The sequence below is a fragment of the Anomaloglossus baeobatrachus genome, chromosome 4 (genome assembly GCF_048569485.1).
Source record: "Anomaloglossus baeobatrachus isolate aAnoBae1 chromosome 4, aAnoBae1.hap1, whole genome shotgun sequence".
NCBI classification, from domain to species: Eukaryota; Metazoa; Chordata; class Amphibia; order Anura; family Aromobatidae; genus Anomaloglossus; species Anomaloglossus baeobatrachus.
Window position 1 is genome coordinate 444,994,605 of NC_134356.1, and position 22,543 is coordinate 445,017,147.

Genomic DNA, 22,543 nt, shown 5'->3' on the forward strand with positions numbered 1-22,543 from the left:
CACAGTTTGCTTATGTCAACGTTGTGAATGAAGTGTCTCATGGTGGCGGTGAGAATATGGTATGGACAGGCGTAGGTCATGGACAAGGAGCAAAGGTTAGTTTATTAATGCCATTTTGAATGCACAGAGACACCGTGACAAGATCCTAATGCAATCGTTGTGCCATTCATCCATGACCATCACCTGAGATTGCACCACGATAATGCATGGCCTCATGTTGAAAGGATCAGTACACAATTCCTGGAAGCTGAAAACATCCCAGATCTTCCATGGTCCGCATAGTCACCCGACATGTCACCCACTGAGCACGTCTGGGAGGCTCTGGATCGGTGTATATGACTGCATCCAGCAACTTCGCACAGCCATTGAAGAGGATTGGACAAAAATTCCACAGGCCACAATCGGCGACCTGATCAACTGTATGCAAAGGAGATATATTGCACTGCGTGAGGCAAATAGTGGTCACACCAGATACTGACTGGTGTTATGAACACTCCTCCCAGGACCACCCAGTACTGTAAAACTGCACATTTTATAGAGTGGCCTTTTATTGTGCCCAGCCTATAGCACATCTGTGCAATAATTGTGTTGTCTTATTAGCATCATGACATGCTACACCTGGGAGGTGGATGGATTATCTCGGCAAAGGACAAGTACGTAACACAAATTTAGACAAATTTGTGAATATTTGAGAGAAAAAGGCCTTTGGTGTACATAGAAAAAAGTCATAGATCTTAAGAGTTCAGCTCATGAAAAATGTGAGAAAAAAACAAAAAGTTGCGTTTAGATTTTTGTTCAGTATATATGACAACTTTTAACTGTTGGGAGAGGGGAATGTAACAAAGTCCAAGACACTGAGACAAATGATGAAAAACACAGGTCAAACTACAATAAGGAACAAATAGATTCGTCATCAGAGTAGCAGGTGGTGGATCAGCTAGGCATCAATCAGTAATAAGTACAGGAATTACATGGACTCAAAAGGAAATACAAAATGCAACTCTACATGTAACACCTAACAGATAATACCTATACACACAGGCACTAGGAGGGTGTATATAGGCTTACCTGAGCGCTGATCAGCAAGGGATGGCATCAACTGAAATATCAGTAATCCCATTCATTGTCATGGCGTCATCACAAGGTTTTTCTAAGTGAAAGCTTCTAGTGAGAGCAGCAGCATGACAAGGCAGAAGGGGCCCAGCATGCAATGAAATCATTTTGCACCCTTTTTCTTAAAGCTATAGCTGAATGTGTCGAAAATTCAACGACTACATAAAGATTGAAGTCACACACTGACATATGCAATTACATTATTATATCCCTCCACCATAGAAAGAAACGGTTATAAGGGTACGGTTCCCACTTGCGAGACTCGCACGAGTCGCATCGGTAACGAGACTACGCATCGGTATCACCGGGCACAGCCACACACACTCCTGACAGGAGCTGTCCAGAGAGCGTCAGGTTGTGCCAGGTGATACCGATACGAGACTCACTAGTCATACGAAAGTGGTACTCCGGCCTAATGGTAAAGACAGCTATACAAAGTAGATAGCTGTACGATGCACGATTGTTTGGCTGACCGCTCTCACTAGACTCCCTCACACAGGAATATTTGGCTGTGCTAGGAAAGTCGCTGCCATAATAATCTGGCAGTGGCTCGCTCGCTCCACTAAGGATCAGATGAATGATATTCACTCTTCCCTTTTGTTTGGCAAGGACACAAGGTGACTGCAACATATGATTCTGGCAGTGGCCTATCTCTCTACTAAACCAAAGGATCAGGTGGCCGAGCTCAAATCGCACAATCCTTATGTGCCCTAACAATGTCAGCAGAGAGCTGTAATGCCCCCCGTACATGTTAGATGGTGGGCAGAGATTGTAGAAATCAGCAAGCTAGGCCAACTTATCAAATATTTCTCAAGCTTGCACAGCGTGTCAAGTGGGGGTTCCCTTAAATAAATAAGGTTATCCCACTCATTTGGATGCTGTTCTGGATATCACACCTTAAGGCTATGTGCGCATGCTGCATTTTTGTGGTGACCACAAATATGCACGTTTTTGGTCCCAAAAAAAAAAAAAAAAAGCGTCCTCGGCGTGCATTTTTTTGCCATGTTTTACTGCCTTTTTTTACCGCATTTTTGCCCAGTGTGTTTGTTTTGATGACAGATTCCCTTTAAACTGTTGGCAAATCTATTGACTGGAAGGGCTCAAAAACGCTAGCATAAACGCAGAAAGAATTCACAAAAAAAAAAAAAAAAAAGCTGCAACATGTGGACCGAAAAACTGAAATCTCAGACTTTACTGGGGAAGGAAATGCATGCGGTTTTGGTACCCTAACTGCACCCAAAAATGTGCAAAAATGCAGCGTGCGCACAAGGCCTAAACAGACATATGTTAATCTTTTGTCTACATGTTGGTCCATGGATACGTCCTGTAGTTCTTTCATGACTAAATTGCACATGCTCAGTATATACCTTGCATTCTATAGGGATTACTGTGAAAGAGCACGTGAGTGCACCGTCCTCACTACATAGAGGACATGGCCACTGTGCACAGGCTCCTGTCAAATGATAAACGCTGACTGTGCTGCTCAGCAATGATAGACACAGACAAGCAAGTGCAGAAGAACCAGACATCAAAACACCTATGGTTTTTCCTTATTAAAAAGTATGAATACTGATGTCCAGTGAAAAAGGTCTACACACACTATAATATATATATATATATATATATATATATATATATATATATATATATATATATATATATATATATATATATATATACACAAATACATATATATATATACACACACACACACACACATTACACATATATATATATATATATATATATATATATATTTATTATATACACACACACACGTAATACAAGCACACTTGGGCCTTCATATGATATATATACACACACACACACACACACACACACACATTTACATACATATACACACGTAACACAAGCACACTTGGGCCTTCATATGGTCTGTCTAGAAGAGACAAGGAGCAAACAGAACTCATCTTTAATTATTTTTAAACAGCTGAAGTAAAAACAAAATCTGCACAGGTTCTAGAGCTACAGTAGGAGAGGACACAAAAATTGCAGGACTGGAGATAAGAAACCTTTACCCAGGGTGTTAGGAGAGACAAGAATTCCTTTTATTGATAGAATATTAGAAGCTATGCACTACACTATGTCTTGTCAGCTCTGCCCCAGCGGCCATCAGCTGATCAGTGAGAAGTTGGAGTAGCTAATATCTGTGCAGGGGGATAGAAGGAAGACTGTAGAAGAAGCAGGGTGGTCGTGGGAAATATTGTTTAAAGTGGTCACTGGGGCAACACTAAAGGATCATCCATATCAGACAATAGAAAACCAATACTAGGGAAGCCAAAGCAAGAAAAGCATGTAAGGAATTATTGTAACTGAAGATTTGATGGTATGTTTTGGTTACTCTAAAGATGGTTTTTCACTGCACAGATTATTTAAATTAAAAAAAGTGCAAAAACAGCCTCCAAAGAACAGATGAAAAATGTAAGAGCAGAAGGTCGGCTCACTGCGGCCCTCAGTCACGAGAACAGGGATACCCAAGAGCCTTGGGTGAATGAAAGTTTAGTGCACATGTGGGATTGTCGCTTAAACAGCATTAAGGGTATGTGCGCACGTTGCTTTTTACCTGCTTTTTTGCTGCTTTTTCTTCTTTGCTGTTTAATGCCAAAATGGATGTGTTCTTCTATTCAAGCAAAGTCTATGGGAATTTGGGTTTCTTGTTCACACTATGTTGTTCAAAATGCTGCCTTTTTGAGGCAGAACTTTGGTCAAAAACTCAGCTTTTCAAAGAAGCAACATGTCAATTGTTTTTGCCATTTGGGTTTTGCACTGCAAAGCTGAGTTTTTGACCAAAGTTCTGCCACAAAAAGGCAGCATTTTGAACAACATAGTGTGAACAAGAAACCCAAATTCCCATAGACTTTGCTTGAATAGAAGAACACATCCATTTTGGCATTAAACAGCGCAGAAGAAAAAGCAGCAAAAAAGCAGGTAAAAAGCAGGTAAAAAGCAGGTAAAAAGCAACGTGCGCACATACCCTCAAGGTCTAGGGACCCTCAATCCTCTAATCCGGTCAGCATCCAGACACCCCATTTATAATTAACCTGTGATAGGTGATAAATGTTGTGTTTGGGACATCCCTTTAAAAGTTAAAATCCAGGGAAATTTTCATGGCTAGTAAAATGGAGCTTGTAAGGTCATTGAACTTGCATTGAATGTGAACGCTTTCATCCCAGTCTTACAAATTCACGTTTCCAAGGTGCTGTTTACAATATGGTCCTTAACAAGGTTTGCCATACATAGAAAAAAAAATCCTAATTACCTTTAAACAAGCAAATCTCATTTGTTTTGTATAAGCAGGTACATGACTAGTACACTAAAGTGGCCGCCATCTTGTTACACACAAATCTATGCTAGAATGTTAATGTGACAGGTGCCTGTGAGTATGTGCAGCAGAAAGTTCCATCTCCTTCCAACTTGTGTAGGAAAATATTTTGATTGATTATCTTCTGATTCATTCTAGATTGTCTAATCTTACTTTGGAGATACCAGGGGTAGTGAGGCTAAAGGCCCCGTCACACTAAGCAACATCGCTAGCAACATCGCTGCTAAGGAACAACTTTTGTGACGTTGCTAGCGATGTTGCTGTGTGTGACATCCAGCAACAACCTGGCCCCTGCTGTGAGGTCGTTGGTTGTTGCTGAATGTCCTGGGCCATTTTTTAGTTGTTGCTGTCCCGCTGTGAAGCACAGATCGCTGTGTGTGACAGCGAGACAGCAACAACTAAATGTGCAGGCAGCAGGAGCCGGCTTCGGCGGAGGCTGGTAACCACGGTAAACATCGGGTAACCAAGAAGCCCTGTCCTTGGTTACCCGATATTTACCTTTGTTACCAGCCTCCGCCGCTCTCACTGTCAGTGCCGGCTCCTGCTCTGTGCACATGTAGCTGCAGGACACATCGGGTTAATTAACCCGATGTGTGCTGTAGCTAGGAGAGCAGGGAGCCAGCGCTAAGCAGTGTGCGCTGCTCCCTGCTCTGTGCACATTTAGCTGCAGCACACATCGGGTAATTAACCCGATGTGTGCTGTAACTAGGAGAGCAGGGAGCCAGCGCTAAGCGGTGTGCGCTGCTCCCTGCTCTGTGCACATGTAGCTGCAGCACACATCGGGTAATTAACCCGATGTGTGCTGTAACTAGGAGAGCAGGGAGCCAGCGCTCAGTGTGCGCTGCTCCCTGCACGTGTAGCTCTGTGCGCTGGTAACCAAGGTAAATATCGGGTTGGTTACCCGATATTTACCTTAGTTACCAAGCGCAGCATCTTCCACGCGGCGCTGGGGGCTGGTCACTGGTTGCTGGTGAGCTCACCAGCAACTCGTGTAGCCACGCTCCAGCGATCCCTGCCAGGTCAGGTTGCTGGTGGGATCGCTGGAGCGTCGCAGTGTGACATCTCACCAGCAACCTCCTAGCAACTTACCAGCGATCCCTATCGTTGTTGGGATCGCTGGTAAGTTGCTTAGTGTGACTGGACCTTAAGAAGATGATGCTCACACTGCTGTCCACCTTGTATTTCTGAATCCTGTGAGGCGGACGTGACTTGGAGATAGCTTGACAGCAACGTTATCCATCTCCAAGTCACATCAGCCTCACGGCACTCAAGCACAAGGTGGACAGCAGTGTTATCAGCCTCTTATGAAATCCAATAGACAGGGTGGACATCAGTGTGAGCGGTTTCTTGTTACTTCAGCATAAGGCTATGTTCACACACTGCGTTTTTTACCTGCATTTTTGGTCCGTTTTTGCTGCAGAAATTTGAGAAATTCTTGTAACCTTTCTGCAGACATTCCCCAGCAAAACCTATGGCAAAAATATTAGCTGTGCGCACACTGCGTTTTTTTCTTAAGAAAATTCTTTCAGTAGATTTTCTTAAGAAAAAGAATGAGCATGTCACTTCTTTTCTGCAGCTAACTGCGTTATTTGCCATAGATAATTGGCACAATAACGCAGGGAGCAACCAGCGGTAAAAACGCACCAAAAACACGGCAAAAACGCAGGTGCGTTTTTGGTGCGTTTTTTAATGCAGGTGCACTAATCCTTCACTCTTAAGAAATTTCTTAAGAAAAATCATTTTTCTAGTGTGAACATAGCCTTAGATCAGAATATCACATCATCGAACACATGAAGGGAAAGGGTCAGAACTTCCTACTGCACATGCTCACAGGCACCTGTCCCATTAACATTCTATCAGTGTAAGAAGAGGACGACCAATGTAAGTCAAATCGGGATTAACTTCCTGTTCAATTAGAGCAAAAAAAAAAATAAAAAAAATTACACAGTACAAGCAAAGGGCGACCAGAGCAGAAATGCTCAGTACAGAGGTTGCAGCCACTGTCAAGCCTATGCCCTCATGAGTTCAACAAAAGGGATCATTGAGAAAAAAAATACAAAACCGTAAACTTTTTGGCAGCTATATGGTATGAAATCCTAAAGTGTATAGTGTACCTTGGAAATTTGCATGCTAGTGACCAAATAGGAAAAAGAAACCTACTACAGGTATCACATTGGGACCTTACAACTTTCTAATTATGATAATTTCCTGAAGCTTCATTTTAAGGCTGGGGCCACACGGGGCACAAGTGCGATGCTCGCATGACACTCGGCTCGCGCTGGCAGCACAGCGGGAGCAGAGTGTCATGCTAGTATCCCTGCGACTGCGGTCAGACTGTGTGAGGGAACCTCAGCTGCAGGGGGCGGGCCGGCTCTGAGGAAGGGCGGGCCAGCGCTAAGGAGGGGCGGGCCGGCACTGAGGAGGGGAGGGAGGGATTTATCTCACTCTCTCCTCCATAGCCGGCTATTGCCATTCTCGCCCTGCACTCGTGGTACACCAGTGTACTGCAAGTGCAGTGCAATTTTTCTCTCGCCCCATTCACTTGAATGGGTGCGAGAGAAAAGAGTCTCGCATTACACCCGCAGCATGCTATGATTGTTTTCTCGGTCAGATTAGGGCTGAGAAAATAATCGCTGATGGGTGCTGACACACAGGCTAGAATTGGTCCGAGTGTAATGCAATGTTTTCTCGCACTCCACTCGCACTGATTTTCTCGCCGTGTGGCTTAGGCCTAAAAAGGAGCCTCAAATTTTGTGACATGACCACATTGGCAGATTAGAGTTTGCAAGTTTAAAGGGATTCTGTTACAAAGCTTTTGCCAGTTATTGTGAGAGCAGCAAAATGTAGAGGCAGAGACCCCAATTGCAGCGATGTGTCACTTACTGGGCTGCTTGCTTGTTTTAATTTCAAGAAAATCAATTTCATCAGCAGGAGATTATCACTAGGGATTTAGTAAACCTGCTGCTATGTGGTCTTCCATATTCATGAGCTCTGTATAACCTCACCCACACTGAATTTCTGCTGCTTTCTGCCTATGCACAGTATACACCGAAAGCTGTCGCTCAGTGGAGCAAGCCAGGTTATGCAGAGCTCAGCATTCAGATAACTGGTAGATCTACAACAGATAAAACAATAAGTTTATCAAAATGACAGCATGCAGCTCAGTGAGTGACATCTCTGCAATCAGGGTCTTTCAATACATGGCGCTTCTGTCAGATGAGGTGGCAAAAACGTGATGACAGATTCCCTTTAAACTGTTGGCAGCCATCATACAGATATAGCCAGCTTTGCATTTTACAATTCTAAAAGCAAAACTGTTATTCAGTCCTTATGAACCACCCTTAAGTGACAATTAAACGATCCATATTTAGGCTGCAATACACAGTAGTAGATGTAAAGAACAAGACTTTTTGCCTTCTGTGTACTGACATTTGTATGACAAATGCAAAAATTGTGATATTTAAATTTATAGGTGCATATATAAATATGTCGACGAAAACCAAGGTCATTAAAATGCTAAATGAAAATATACATTTCCAATAAAAAAAAACCTGGAACTGTTAAGGAGCTGAACTCCTCCTCCTTCGCTTGTCCTCCTGAATGCTCCTTGCTGAAGTTTGAGCTACTTTGCTATCAGTCTCAACGCTCCGCTTCTATCAAAGGCAAGATTGTGCTATTGAGAGCGACAGGGATAAAATTTAAACTTCGGATTTTGGCAAAAATCTGAATCATAAAGCAGTTAACTATAAAATTAGGCTCCTTTCACATTGCGTTTTGCCTTGCGTTCACAGGTCCCGTCGGGGCATACATCCGAACTGCCCCTACCCCACCCCGCAAAGCGTGTTCCGGACGCATGCGCCGGCAGGGCCATTCACTGTAATTGAGCACACTACGTTAGCGTGCGCTCTGTTTTGTGCCATTTTTGCACATATACATTTTCTGCAGACGGACACCCAAACGTAGTCCACTAGGGGTGGTTCGGACGTATGCCCCGACGGGACCTGTGAACGTAAGGCAAAACACAATGTGAAAGGAGCCTTAGGGCGGCGTCACACGCTACAATATATCGGGCGATTTGTCGTCAGGTCACGGATTACGTGACGCACATCCGGCATTGTTAGACATATAGCGTGTGACAGCTACGAACGACTGTGAACGTGCAAAAATACTCACCTTATCGTTACTCGTTGACACGTCGCTCATTTTCAAAGTGTCGGTCCTCCTTCTGTGCTCCGGTTGTTCATCGTTCCCTAGGCAGCACACATCGCTTCGTGCGACACCCCAGGAACGACGAACAACAACTTACCTGCGTCCCGCCGGCAATGCGGAAGGAAGGAGGAGGGCGGGATGTTACGTCACGCTCATCTCCGCCCCTCCGCTTCTATTGGGCGGCCGCTGTGTGACGCCGAACGTCCCTCCCCCTTCAGGAAGAGGATGTTCACCACCCACAGCGATGTCGTTAGGGAGTTAAGTACGTGTGATGGGGGTTTAACGACTTTGTGCAACACGGGCAATGAATTGCCAGTGACGCACAAACGACGGGGGAGAGTACGCTCGCTCGTGCGATCGCATGATAGATCATCCCGTGTGACGCCGGCCTTAGTGTAATTAATTTGCACAATCTCACCCTGGTCTACTGCTGCTTATTAAATTTGATTTATGGCCCTTTAGATGCCTCAGCCTGCTGACAGGACATAGACAGCCAAAAGGGGCTGATGTGGAAATGTAGGTACAATTTGCCAAGGTCTAGATTATTCCATTTCAGAAAAATATCCACGTTAAAAGGTTGAATATGTAAGGTTTACTTGCCATTTTGAAAATTGATGAACATTTTATTCTGTATATTTAATGTCTGAGCTACACTGCAACTCTCCAAGATTGATCTCAACTATTCAGCCGCAACATCATACAACTCAAAGTATACAGTCCTGAGAAAAGCTAAGCACACACTTTGAGTACTATGGTTTTATGTATCAGGACACTAAAATATACAATGTGTCCACCCATATCCTGTCCACCGCCATTAACTTGAGAACGGCAGCAGCTATGGGCAAAGAAGTGGTGTCCAGGTATAGTAAAGTAGCCATGTGCCACCTGGTGGAAAACAACGGAGTTAGCATTTTTATCTTGAAAACAGAACGAGATAGAGAAAAAAAAAAGTGAATGAAAAAATTGTAGGGCACCATCAATTCAATACGAATCGACACTTTGCATACAGAAATGCTATGATATGAAACCCATGACCACCCCCCCCCCCCCAAAACATTGAATGCTGGTCACGCATATAGCGCTCATTTAACTTTGATGCTTAAAGTGGCCACTGTCAGCTGCAATGCACATCTGCACAGCATACTGTATCTTGCTGCACGTTGTGCAATATGGTAGGTGACACGTTTGCACAAGGATATGCGATACGTCGTCGTAGGTCCTGCAATGTTGGTGGAGGGGGTCGCATACACCTGCTGTTTCAGGTGACTTCACAGAAAAATCCAATGGGGTCAAGTCAGGTGAGCGTGGAGGCCACTCCACGCAGTCACCATACCCAATGACTTGTAGGAAGGTCTCCATGAGGTATCGCTTCACGTCCACAGCCTTGTGAGTTTTACACGTTCTAATCATAGCATTTCTGGATGCAAGGTGTCGATTCATATTGAATTGATGATGCCCTACAACTTTGTAATTCACTTTTTTTCCCTCTCTCGTTCTGTTTTCGAGATAAAAATGCTAACTCCGTTGTTTTCTCCCAGGTGGCGCAATAGGTGGTTTCATTGCGTAACACATGGCTACTTTACTATACCTAGACACCACTTATGTGCCTATAGCTGCCGCCGTTCTCAAGTTAATGGCAGTGGATAGGATATGGGTGGACACACTGTAATATAATATGATATATATATTATATATATGCGCACACATACACACACAGTGCTAGCCAAAAGTATTGGTACCCCTGCAACTGTGTCAGATACTACTCAGTTTCTTCCTGAAAATGATGGCAATCACAAATTCTTTGGTATCATCTTCATTTAATTTGTCTTCAATGAAAGAAAAAAAAAAAAATTGTCATAAAGCCAAATTGGATATAATTCCACACAACAAAAAAAGGGGTGGACAAAAAGTATTGGCACGGTTTGAAAAATCATGTGATGCGTCTCTAATTTGTGTAATTAACAGCACCTGTAACTTACCTGTGGCACCTAACAGGTGTTGGCAATAACTAAATCACACTTGCAGCCAGTTGACCTGGATTAACCCCTTCACGACCTCGGGCAGTAAAATTACGTCCTATTTTAACGTGACTTAACGACCAGGGACGTAATTTTACTGCCTAAACTTCATTTGATTGCCGTGGCCATAGCAACGACTTTCAAATGATGTCCCCTGCTGTTTCTTACAGCAGGGGACCTTTGCTTGACCCCAGGGGGGGTGGCATCGCCACCCCCCATAGGCGATCGATGTGATTGGCTGTTCAAATACCGCCAATCACATTGATCACACTGTTTTCGGCAAAAAAAAATGCCAAAAATAGTGTGATCTTGTAAAATCCAGCTAGGACCGGGGCTGCAGCAGCTCCGATCATTGGCTGGAAGCAAGCAGACACCGTGCCCCCCCCCCCTGCAGCACTGATTGGAGCGATCGTGCTATGACGCGCAATCGCTCCAATCAGTGTGCAGTGGGGTGGTCTGATCTGCCGGTGGCCGCCCTCCCCAGGCCTGTGCTGGTCTGGGGACCCTCCCCCAACATGTCTGCAGCGTGCAGCACTGGCTGGTACTAGTGGTACCACGCCACCGCTGCTGCTGCCGCTGCTGTCACGGAGCAGGAGCGGTGAGTATTGTGCTCACCTTGCAGCCCCTGCGCGCTTCCGTAATGGCCCCTGCTCGTGCCCCCCTGCGATCTGCCCCACCCCGACCTGCCCCCCCGACATCCCGATCTGCCACCCGCCATCTCTATTCTGCAGCTCCTCCGGTATCCCTCCTCCCCTGCTCTCTTGCAGCCCCTGCGCGCTCTTGTGATTTGCTCCTGCGCGCTCCCGTAATGGCCCCTGCCCGTGCCCCCCTGCGATCTGCCCCCCGCCATCCCGGTCTGCCTCCCCGCCTTCCCGGTCTGCCCCCCAGACATCCCGGTCTGCCCCCCCAGACATCCCGGTCTGCCCCCCCAGACATCCCGGTCTGCCCCCCCAGACATCCCGGTCTGCCCCCCCAGACATCCCGGTCTGCCCCCCCGACATCCCGGTCTGCCCCCCCGACATCCCGGTCTGCCCCCCCGACATCCCGGTCTGCCCCCCCGACATCCCGGTCTGCCCCCCCGACATCCCGGTCTGCCCCCCCGACATCCCGGTCTGCCCCCCCGACATCCCGGTCTGCCCCCCCGACATCCCGGTCTGCCCCCCCGACATCCCGGTCTGCCCCCCCGACATCCCGGTCTGCCCCCCCGACATCCCGGTCTGCCCCCCCGACATCCCGGTCTGCCCCCCGACATCCCAATCTGCCGGCCTCCCCCGTGATCTCTATTCTGCAGCTCCTCCGGTATCTCCCTCCTCTGCTCTCCCCCTCCCCCTCTGCTGTCCCCCTCTGCTGTCCCCGTCCCCCTCTGCTGTCCCCCCGACGTCCTCTTACCTGTCTTCACCGGCCGATCACATCTGCCTCCATCGCTGGGTCCTTCTTCCTGGGTCTTCTGCTAAGCTGTCCAATTTCCTGCCTGCTGGCTGCTGCTGTAAAGCTGTTCCTCCTGCTAATCCTCTGGGTACTGTGAGTATCACTTTTTTTTTTCTTTTTTTTCCTCTATCCCCTTTCTATTTTTACACCTCATGCGTCTGTGCGTCCCGCCGAGCGCTGATCAGGGATGCAGATAACGTATCTGCATCTGTGGTCAGTTTTCGGCGGGACTTTTTTTCCCGTATTCCCGACGCTTTTTGTATCGCATCTGTCCGTGCGTCCCGCCGAGCGCTGATCAGGGATGCACATAACTGATCGGCATCCCTGCTCAATTTTTGGCGTGACAAAAAGCATCGGGGATACGGAAAAAAAAGTCACGCCAAAAATTGAGCAGGGATGCCGATCCGTTATGTGCATCCCTGATCAGCGCTCGGCGGGACGCACGGACTGATGCAATACAAAAAGCGTCGGGGATACGGAAAAAAAAAGTATCGCATCTGTCCGTGCGTCCCGCTGAGCGCGGATCAACATCCCTGCTCAATTTTTGTCGTGACTTTTTTTTTTTTTTTTTTTCCCATATCCCCAGCGCTTTTTGTATCTCATCCGACCGTGCCTCCTGCAGCGGCCGATCAGTGCACCGCGTCTGTGCGTTTGAAAAGTCAAATGGCGTTCCTTGTCTTCTGAGCCCCGCCATGCGCCCAAACAATTGATTTCCACCACATGTGAGGTATCTGCGTACTCGGGAAAAATTGCACAATACGTTTTATGGTGCATTTTTTCCTGATACCGTTGTAAAAAGAAGAAAAAAAAAAAGCTACCTTGTTGCTGCAAAAATGTAAAAAAAAAATTTTTTAAAAAAAAAAAATAATTTTCACGGTTCAACGTTATCAACTTTCAGTGGAGCCCCTGGGGGTACAAGGGGCTCACTAAACATCTAGATAAATTCCTTGAGGGGTCTAGTTCCAAAATGGGGTAATTTGTGGGGGAGCTCCACTGTTTAGGCACCATGGGGGGGGGGGGGGTCTAAAAACGTGACATGGCGTCCGCTAATGATTCCAATCAATTTTGCTGTCAAATGGTGCCCTTCTCTTCTGAGCCCCGCTATGCGCCCAACTATTACTTTCCACCACATGTGAGGTATCTGCGTACCCAGATACCCTTGTGAAAAAAAAAAAAGCTACCTAGTTGAAGCAACAGTTTTGTGGTAAAAAATTTTTTTTTTCTTTTCACGGCTCAACGTTATAAACTTCTGTGAAGCCCCCAGGTGTTCAAAGTGCTCATCAAACATCTAGAAAAAATATTTGAGGGCTCTAGTTTCCAAAATGGGGTCACTTGTGGGGGAGCTCCATTGTTTAGGCACCTCAGGGGGTCTTCAAACCCGACATGGCGTCCGCTAATGAGTGCAGCTAATTTTGTGTTCAAAAATTCAAATGGCGCTCCTTGCCTTTCGACCTCTGCCGTGCACCCAAACAATTGATTTTTACCCCATATGGGGTATCAGCGTACTCAGGAGAACATGCACAATAAATTGTATTGTGCACTTTCTCTTTTCTCCCTTGTAAAAATGAAAATTGTACGGCTAAAGTAACATTTTTGTGTTAAAAAGTAAAATTTTCATTTTTTCCTTCCACATTGCTTTGGTTCCTGTGACGCACCTAAAGGGTTAATAAACTTCTTGGATGTGGTTTTGAGCAGTGTGAGGGGTGCAGATTTTAGAATGGGGTCACTTTTGGGTATTTTCTGTCACCTCGGCCTCTCAAAGTCACTTCAAATGTGATGTGGTCCCTAAAAAAAATATTTTGTAAATTTTGTTGGAAAAATTAGAAATTGCTGATGACCTTTGACCCCTTCTAACTTCCTAACGAAAAAAAAATTCTTTCGAAAATTGCGCTGATGTAAAGTAGACAAGTGGGAAATGTTATTTAGTAACTATTTTGTGTGACATATCTCTCAGATTTATGGGCATAAATTTTCAAAGTTTGAAAATTGAGAAATTTTCCAAATTTTCGCACAATTTCCTAAATTTTCACAAATAAACGCAAAAAGTATCGGCCTAAATTTACCACTGACATGAAGTACAATATGTCACGAAAAAACAATGTCAGAATCGCCAGGATCCGTTGAAGCGTTCCAGAGTTATAACCTGTCAAAGTGACACTGGTCAGAATTGCAAAAAATGGCCCGGTCATTAGGGTGTTTTAGTGGCCGGGGGTGAAGGGGTTAAAGTTGACTCAACCTCTGTCCTGTGTCCTTGTGCGTACCACATTGAGCATGGAGAAAAGAAAGAAGACCAAAGAACTGTCTGAGGACTTGAGAATCCAAATTGTGAGGAAGCATGAGCAATTTCAAGGCTACAAGTCCATCTCCAAAGACCTGAGGGTTTCTGTGTCTACGGTGCGCAGTGTCATCAAGAAGTTTAAAGTCCATGGCACTGTGGCTAACCTCCCTAGATATGGAAGGAAAAGAAAAATTGACGAGAGATTTCAACGCAAGATTGTTTGGATGGTGGATAAAGAACCTCGACTAACATCCAAACAAGTTCAAGCTGCCCTGCAGTCCGAGGGTACAATAGTGTAAACCCGTACTATCCGTCGGCGTCTGAATGAAAAGGGACTCTATGGTAGGATACCCAGGAAGACCCCACTTCTTACCCTGAGACATAAAAAAAGCCAGGCTGGAGTTTGCCAAAACTTACCTGAGAAAGCCTAAAACGTTTTGGAAGAATGTTCTCTGGTCATATGAGACAAAAGTAGAGCTTTTTGGGAAAAGCCATCAACATACAGTTTACAGGAAAAAAAAAAAAAGAGGCATTCAAAGAAAAGAACATGGTCCCTACAGTCAAACATGGCGGAGGTTCCCTGATGTCTTGGGGTTACTTTGCTGCCTCTGGCACTGGACTGCGTGACCGTGTGCATGGCATATGAAGTCGGAAGACTACATAATGTAGGGCCCAGTGTGAGAAAGCTGGGTCTTCTTTAGAGGTCATGGGTCTTCCAGCAGGACAATGACCCAAAACACACTTCAAATAGAAAGCACTGGAGACTACTAAAGTGGCCAGCAATGAGTCCAGACCTGAATCCCATAGAACACCTGTGGAGAGATCTCAAAATGGCAGTTTGGAGAAGGCACCCTTCAAATCTCAGGGACCTGAAGCAGTTTTGCCAAAGAAGAATGGTCTAAAATTCCAGCAGAGCATTGTAAGAAACTCATTGATGGTTACCGGAAGCGGTTGTTCGCAGTTATTTTGGCTAAAGGTTGTGCAACCAAGTATTAGGCTAAGGGTACCAATACTTTTGTCTGGCCCATTTTTGGAGTTTTGTGTGAAATGATCAAGGATTTGATTTTTGTTTCATTCTCTTTTGTGTTTTTTCATTGCAAGCAAAATAAATTAAGATAATATCAAAGAATTTGTGATTGCAATCATTTTCAAGAAGAAACTGATTATCTGACAATTGCAGGGATGCCAATACTTTTGGTCAGCACTGTACATACAATCTATATCTACACACACACACACACACACACACGATCCTTAGAAGGTCCTAAAATTAAATATAACTCCAGATGAACACACTGACAATTTCTACCATGTCAATATTTAACAAAAACTAGGTCAAAATGCAGTAGTTGTGTTTGAAAAATTACTACGAATTAAGAAGGTAGCTAGACAGGTGCTATTGATCAAATGTTCTTTATCAATTGTTCGTTAGCGAGTGTGATCCCCTCAAAAGCAGAAGTTTGGGTAGTTTGCAGGTCTGCATTGCTTTTTTTTGTTTGCAGTTTTTGGTGCACAAAAAATGGAAGCATGTCAATTCTTTATGCATTTTTGTCCTGTGGGGATTTTTTTTATTTGTTTTTTTTTTTTTAAGTCTTTCCAGCCATTGATTTTACTAAAAAAAAAAAAACAAACACATGCTTTCTTTGCTGCGCTTATGGCACAAGGTGCAATTAGTGCCACAAGGTGTAGTTTTTTTTGTAAACAAATTTTCTGCAGCGTGCAGACATCGCCTTATATGACTTTCTAAAACTGTTTGGAGCCCATCATTCTTAAGTGAAAATGATTATTCACAAGTAGAAAACATTCAAGACGCTTGGCAGTCTTCCCGGGAGTGGTCATCTCAACACTATCACACCACGATGCAATGCTCAGAGAAAATGAAAGTGCATCTGACAAACATTAAACTTCTGGCACAACAGCCTTTAGAAAGAAAACGCCAAAGTGGAAATGTTTGGCCATAATGCTATGTGTCATTATTTGGCAAAAACAGGACATGCAAGGATTTGGGCACATTGTGCAGCCACAGAACTGGGCCCTTCTAGGGATTAAGTCAATTATAAACCAAGTATATTAGACTCAAACGGTAGCCATTAGGCTGCTTTCACACATCCGTTTTTTGCAGTGCGGCTCAATCCGGCTCAAAAACCTATGCAACGGATGCGGCGAAAAAAACGGATCCGTTGCACAAGTTTTTCCATGCGGCCCGTCCGTTTGACGGATGAGTCTTGATACTGAGCATGCGCAGTGCAAAAAAACGCATCCGGCCGCCGGATGCGTTTTTGCTGCAGGACACCAAATCCGGCGTCCATAGGCTTGCATTGTAAATCGCCCAGGATCCGGCGCGATGCGGTTTTTTCGCCGCACAAAAAACGTGCCAGGCAACGTTCCATCCGGCCGCCGCATGGGCCAAATATGCCGCATCTGGCAAAAAACGGACGCAAAGCAAGGCCATGCGGCACAATACAGCGCTAATGAAAGTCTATGCAAAAAAGACCGCAGCCGGCGGCAAAAAAAAAAACAAAAACGGTTGCGTTTTTTCTGCAAAGCGCCGTATTGTGCCGCTAAGCAAAAAACGGATGTATGAAAGCAGCCTTACCAAAAGGCATGGCTGAAACTGGGTCCTGCAACAAGCATTCTTGTGAAGCTCAGCCTGAGCCTCACAGGAGAACACAATAAGCAAACAAATGACCATTGGGTCAAGTCTCCTAAGGGTGCTTAAGCACGATTAACGTTTGCAGCATTTTGGATACAGCGTGTTTTTTTGTGTGTCCAAACCGCTACATTGTACAGTACAAGCACAGTGGATGGAATTTATAGAAATCCCATGGCCACTATGTGTGTACGGCCCACAGCGAAAACAGACCTGCAATGCAGCTTTCCGAGCCGCAAGCATATCAATTCTTTGCTGCGGAGTCGCAAGTGTTCTATCCCCAGCTCAGGACCTGCCGTATCAAGGACGCAGCGGGCCCTGATTGTTAGCACGTACCCTAAAAACTTTATATTTAAAAAAAAAAAAAAATAATAATAATAATGGTTGTTGCAAATGAATGCTTCTAGGGGTGGTATTTAAGTTCTTCCATTAGGTTTACATAATTTTTCACACACTTTCTGCATTTTGTCCTAGCTTTTCTTAAAGTGAACCTGTTAGGTCCCATATGTCTTCTAACTTAGCAACAGGGACACATGTCAGAGCTAAAAATTCCTGCCTAATATTGTGTGAATGGAAAAATAATAAAAAAAAAAAAAAAAGGGGGGTTTATAACTTACGTTTCCCCAATATCTAATAAGCGCTGGGACTAGTTGCAAGGGTGTTTCTTCTCTCAGACTAGTCTGCCCTCTGTCCATGGTATCACGCCCCTGTGGGCATGATACCATTATTTCCATGAGCAGACTTCACCTCCGGCTCATGCGCACATCTCATTCCTGGTTTCAGACGTGTTCTGCACATGGGCGGAAGCGCAGGAGACTTCGGATCATATGCAGTGCGCTTGTGAAACCGACAAATGTACACCCGGCTAAGAAGGCCAGGCAACGCTGCAGGAATGAGACGCGTGCATGCCGAAGATATTCAGGAGTCTGCCGTATCGTCGGCTCATGGAAGTCAAGGTATCAGAACGAGGGCAGACTAGTCCCAGCACTTATTAGTATAGGGAAAACGTAAGTTAGAAACACCCTTTTTAGGGTACTTTCACACTTGCGTTTATTTCCTTCCGTTACAATCCGCCCTTTTGGAAAACAGCGGAATCCGTTAACGGATTCCGCTGTTTCCCATAGACTTGTATGGGTGACGGATTGTACCAAAAGGACCTGCGTTGCTTCCGCTGGGCGACGCTCCGTTGCTTCCGCCCAGCGGGAGGAACGCAGCATGTAACGTTATTTTGAGCAGCGGAATCCTCTGGATTTCACTGCGCATGCTCTTTTTTTTTTTTTAAATCAAACTTTATTTTGGCTCGCGGTGGCCGAACGTTCAGCTGAGCGCCCGACCGTCGGCAAGCGACAGCGCTCAGCTGAGCGACCGGCCGCCAGCATGCCCGGCCGCCGGCAAGTCACAGCGCTCAGCTGAGCGCCCGCCCGCCGGCATGCCCGGCCGCCGGCAAGTGACAGCGCTCAGCTGATCACCCGGCGGCCGGCTGCAGGGAGCGATCAGCTGATCACCCGGCGGCCGGCTGCAAGGAGCGATCAGCTGATCACCCGGCGGCCGGCTACTGGGAGCGATCAGCTGATCACCCGGCGGCCGGCTACTGGGAGCGATCAGCTGATCGTTCACAATAGTCTGCTGCTGGTAAAACTGTAAAAAAAAAATTAAAAAAAAAAATCCAAATGAATTGCATTGTTTTGCAGCATCCGTTGCATCCGTTGTGCCACTATATGCAACACATCCGTTGCATCCGTTACACAACGCAATGCAACGAATACCGTTCAACGCAAGTGTGAAACTAGCCTTAGGGCGGCTTTGCACGTTGCGACATTGCACGTGCGATGTCGATGGGGTCAAATCGAAAGTGACGCACATCCGGCGTCGCAGTCGATATCGCAACGTGCAAATCCTTTTTGATACAATGAACGAGCGCAAAAGCGTCGTTATCGTATCATCGCTGCAGCCTCCGACATTTCCATAATGCCGGTGCAGCGACAGGTGCGATGTTGCTCCTCGCTCCTGCGGCAGCACACATCGCTGTGTGTAAAGCCGCAGGAGCGAGGAATATCACCTTACCTGCCTCCCGGCTGCAATGAGAAGGACGGAGATGGGCAGGATGTTTACATCCTGCTCATCTCCGCCCCTCCACTTCAATTGGCCGCCTGCCGTGTGACATCGCTGTGACGCCGCACGACCCGCCCCCTTAGGAAGGAGGCGGGTCGCCGGCCAGAGGGACGTCGCACGGCAGGTATGTGCGTGTGAAACTGCCGTAGCGATAATAATCGCTACGGCAGCTTTCACTAGATATTGCACGTGCGACGGGGGTGGGACTATCGCTGCAGCATCGGTAACACACTGTTACCGATGTCGCAGCGTGCAAAGCCCACCTTAGACTTTGCTTTTTACACAATATTATTACACAGGGATGGTTAGCCAGGGATTTTTATCCCACACATGTCCCTGCTGCTAGGTTAGAAGGCATATGGGACCTAACAAGTTCACTTTAAAAGAGAGTGTCAACTCTGAATGACTGTTCAAACAAAGTACAGGCTCTTAGTGCATTATGGTGGGGCCAATAATTTAAAGGGAACCTGACACCAGGTTTTTTCCTTATGAGCTGCGGCCACCACCAGTGAGCCCTTACATACAGCATTCCAAAATACGGTATATAAGAGCCCAGGCCTCGCTGTATAATGTAAAAACACCTTTATAATACTCACCTAGGGGGCAGGCCAGTGTGATGGTGTCACTGCTCTCGGTCCAGCGCCTTCTCCATCTTGCTTGATCACCGTCCTCCTGCCAAGCCCAGTGTGCATGACACGTCATTCACAGAGCGGCCTCCATTGCACTCTTGTGCATGGGCACTTGCACAGCAAAGTACTGTAATGCGCAGGCGCAAGAAAAAGTAAACGTCCAGCCACGTAAGCGCACTACAGTACTTTGATCGGATGCCCTTATCCGAATTCTAAAGCAACCATATGATAAAGACCTGGGAGGGTCAAAACGTCAGTACAAGACGTGTCGCTTTTGGTGTTCTTTAATGCCATGTGAATAATAAAATTCCCCCCTGCATCGCATACCGAGAACAGTGACACCCATCGGACCGGTACCCTTTATCTTCCCACCTACTTATTTTCCCTTCATCTCCAATTCTATGAAGCCAGAACTATCAAAGAAAAGTAAGGTAGAGAAAGAGCAAAAACCAGCAGGTGGGAAGATGACCTTAAATGTCTGGCCATGCCATGGTGCACAAAGTGCCTTGGTATGAACAGTCATTTTGTGCTGACAAAGTCCCTTTAAATAATGAAACTGTGATTTGTGATATGTTGTATTTACCCAAGTTTTAGATCTTCTAAGGACCACATTTTTTATGTCTGGTTAAAAAAAAACCTGTGGAATTCCATGATGACATACTGTAGTTATGATGACTGTAGGTTTGAATTGCAGCTTTAGCTGGATCAATACAAATCAGCACTGCTATAGAAAAATCAGTGTAGCCCTAGTTAAAGGGAGCACACACACAATCCGGGTTTGTAGAGTTTTGGAGGCAGCGAGTTTTCGCTGAGTCCAAAATGCTGCGTTGTACAGTACAAGCATAGTGGATGGAATTTCTAAACTTCCCATGCACACTGCTTGTTTTCTTCGCAGTGTAAATGAACATGCAGAACGGTTTTCCGAGTATGTAAATTTATGCTATGGAGACACATTCTCTTTCACGCAATGCAGAATGAAAATAAAAAATAAAAATGTGAGGCAACCAAATAGGAACTCACATGCACCAGTAATTATTCCCTGCTGCTAGGTGTAGGATGGGGTTTTACATGGGATTTAAAAAGGGGACAGATACACTGTTAGGCTATGTGCGCACGTGTGCATAATTCATGCAGTTACGCTGCGCTTTGTAGCGCAGCGTAACTCCATGCGTCCTGCGTCCCCTGCACAATCTATGTAGATTGTGCAGGGGCCGTGCGCACGTGGCGTCTTAGAGCGCAGCGCTTCGGCTGCTGCCCGAAGCGCTGCGTTTAAGAAGTGACATGTCACTTCTTCCGTGCGCTCTGCCGGCAGCCCCTGCTCTGTCTATGGCAGGAGTTGCAGGCAGAGCGCATGGAATCGGCTTTTCTTTTTTTTTTCTACGGACATTTTCTGCAGCGACTTGAAGCGCACGTGTGCTCTTCAGATCGCTGCAGAAATTTCTGCAGGGCTAGTACGCAACGTGCGCACATAGCCTTAGGCCAGGGCCACACGGGGACTAATGCGATCCTCGCATGACACTCTGCTTGCGCTTGCAGCACAGCAGGAGCCAAGTGTCATGCGAGTGTCACTGCGACTGAGGTCTGATCGAACCTCAGCTGCGAGGGCCGGGCCGGCTCTGAGGAGGGGCGGGCCAGCGCTGAAGGAGGGGCGGGCCAACGCTGAGGAGGAGAGGGAGGGATTTATCTCCCTGTCTCCTCCATAGCCGACTATTGCCATTCTTGCACTGCACTCGCAGTACACCGGTGTACCGCGAGTGCAGTGCGATCTTTCTCTCGCCCCATAGACTTGAATGAGTGCGAGAGAAGAAAAAAAAGGCTCCGATTACAATCGCAGCATGCTGCGATTGTTTTCTCGGTCCGATTGGGGCCGAGAAAATAAATCGCTCATGGGTGCTGGGATATACTTATTAGACACAACTTTTGGACATCAGTGGATGGCCAAATCAAGGAGTGACATAAATGGCAATAAAAAACAATCTTTATTTATATTTCATGAAACAATTAAAATATTAGCATAAAAGGTACCGAATAATTAGAGGGGCACAAACAGGAAATCAATTGGGTCCCTAACGTTATGACAAAATTACAACTGGGACATTCACATTAAATCCAATGTGAATATGTAAATCTAATGTGAATGTCCCAGTTGTAATTTTGTCATAACGTTAGGGACCCAATTGATTTCCTGTTTGTGCCCCTCTAATTATTCGGTACCTTTTATGCTAATATTTTAATTGTTTCATGAAATATAAATAAAGATTGTTTTTTATTGCCATTTATGTCACTCCTTGATTTGGCCATCCACTGATGTCCAAAAGTTGTGTCTAATAATGATATTTGGAGTGCTATATGCATTTAGGACATGAGGTTATTAACTGCTGGGATATACTGTAGGTTAATATTGATCCGAGTGGAATAATATGTTTTATCGCATTCCACTGGGTCCGATTTTCATGCCGTGTGGCTTAGGCCTTAAAGACAATCTGTCATCAGGTTTTTGCTACCTCATCTGAAAGCAGCATGATGTAGGCAAAGAGATCCTGAATCCAAACGATGTATCACCTAGATTACTGGGGGCAGCTGTTCTGACAAATCAGAATTTTTTTTAGATTTAGCCTACATCAGGCTCTCTAGATATTGAACATTGACGTGCCAATCAGAGAAGAGGTCATGTCAGACATCCTTGCTTGGACTACAAAATTGCCATGAATGTCAAGTCCTGCTGCTTAAACAAACACGGCAAATAAACAGATATGACCTTGA

The 22,543-nt window shown here is 45.7% G+C and overlaps 1 protein-coding gene across 1 annotated transcript in view; it reads right to left on the reverse strand.

Moving 5' to 3' along the window:
* The window catches only part of NPTN (neuroplastin), a 147,149-nt gene that overhangs the window by 52,782 nt on the left and 71,824 nt on the right, over window positions 1–22,543 (reverse strand). The window lies entirely within an intron of this gene.